The sequence below is a fragment of the Peromyscus maniculatus genome, chromosome 3, assembly GCF_049852395.1.
Source record: "Peromyscus maniculatus bairdii isolate BWxNUB_F1_BW_parent chromosome 3, HU_Pman_BW_mat_3.1, whole genome shotgun sequence".
NCBI classification, from domain to species: Eukaryota; Metazoa; Chordata; class Mammalia; order Rodentia; family Cricetidae; genus Peromyscus; species Peromyscus maniculatus.
The window spans coordinates 22,942,355-22,944,166 of NC_134854.1; positions in this window are offsets into that span (position 1 = coordinate 22,942,355).

Sequence of the window (1,812 nt, forward strand, 5' to 3'; positions counted from 1 at the left end):
CCTCCCCACCCCACTACATCACCCTGGCATATCTTCCTTATGCTTGGGATACCCTGGCCTGGCCAGGTGGGGGTTCCCACTCATGCAAATTCACAACAGGGGCTCCTTCTCTGCTTCTCTGATCTTTCAGCTTTCACCCTAATATCTGACTCCAGGTTTTTATTGTTAAGACTAATTAGAATTGCGCTTCAAGAATCACTCATAATTTGCCTGTAGACATCAGGGCTCTCTGCCACGCCTCAAAAACTGCATTCTTTATATCTTTGGGATTTACCCAAACAAACTAGAAGGTGGCATAGTTGGTACCAGAGAGAAACAGAAAAAAAAAAAAACCATTTCAGGGAAACGTCTTCTCATATCATAGAATCAAAACTGCTTTCTTTTCAGTTCCTTACACCCTGCCAGCATCAGACACACCCTGCTGTTGCTCAGCAGGTTTAAACTGGTATGGAGATAGAAATACCGGTTAGTGAAGCTGTAATCAAGACTAAATGAAGTACCTTTTCTCTGACATATTGGAAGGAAGAAAATACAGGCACCAGACATTTTTTTTTTTTTTGCCAAAATCAACAGTTTTTCCTTTTGTTTTTTTTTTTCAAACATAGAAATTTGAAATTTTGGTTAAGTACAAAATCTCTCCTATTATTGTTACTATTATTGGTGTCTACAGCAACGGTTTATTGAACAGGCAGGAATGTACTTTGTGGTTAGAAAGTGTAAATATACTTCAAAACAAAATTAATAATATCTGAGCCTAGAACTTCTAGACTATGTGTTGTTTATGAAAGTAGTCTGCTTTATATTAGTCATAGCATTCTATTAAAGATGTAGTTGAAAATAAGGGAGACCTCTATTAATACCCCCAAAGAAAAGCAGCATCTTCAGGGAAAAATAAACATTTTAATGTTTACATTAATGAAAGATACACACACACACACACACACACACACACACACACACACACACACACACCAATCACTCTAAGGAACAGGCAGTTTAGAAAATGGAGTCCTTGACGGTCTCTTGGATATTAATGTCAAACATCCATCTGGGAGAGCCAGAAACAGACTGCTTGCTAGAGCTTCCTGTAGTAAGTTTTGGAATTGGGGCAGTTTGTGTTGCTGGTGAGAATCAGAGGCTTACATCTGATTCCCTCAAAGTAACCGATAATGTTATTGAAGCAGATGTGCAGCTGAATAAAGACCTCCTTTCAGAAAAGCTGACAAACACAAAGCCCACCCTACAATTCATAAGTATGTGTGTGGGTTCAGCCATGTAAATTCTGTTCCTTGTTTACATTGTGTAAGCTCAGAAGCAACTCTGGGTGACACTTGAATGTGTGTGTGTGTGTGTGTGTGTGTGTGTGTGTGTGTGTGTGTGTGTATGTGCGTGCGTGTGTGTGTGTGTGTGTGTGTGTGTGTATGCATGTGTGTGTGTGTGTTTATGTGTGTCTCTGTGTCTCTGTGTTAGTGTGTGTCTGTAAGATATATGTGTGTGTGTGAGTGAGTGTGTTTGTGTGTGTTATATAACATTAAAATACAATATTTTCGGCATAAAATATACTCCAGAGCAATACACCATACACACACACACACACACACACACACCACAAACCACTTTTTAAAAGTTCTAATTAGCCTTCTTCCTGTTCTTTTTTTCCTAAGGGATTTTATATATGTGTGATTCTGCAGCACCTTTTAGCATTTCTGCAAGCCTTTTGGAAACACAGGACAGTTTTAAAAAAACATTAATACAATGGCACATGGAAAGAAGTTTCATGGCCTAGAGTGTATTCTCCCAAAGTGGCCTCTT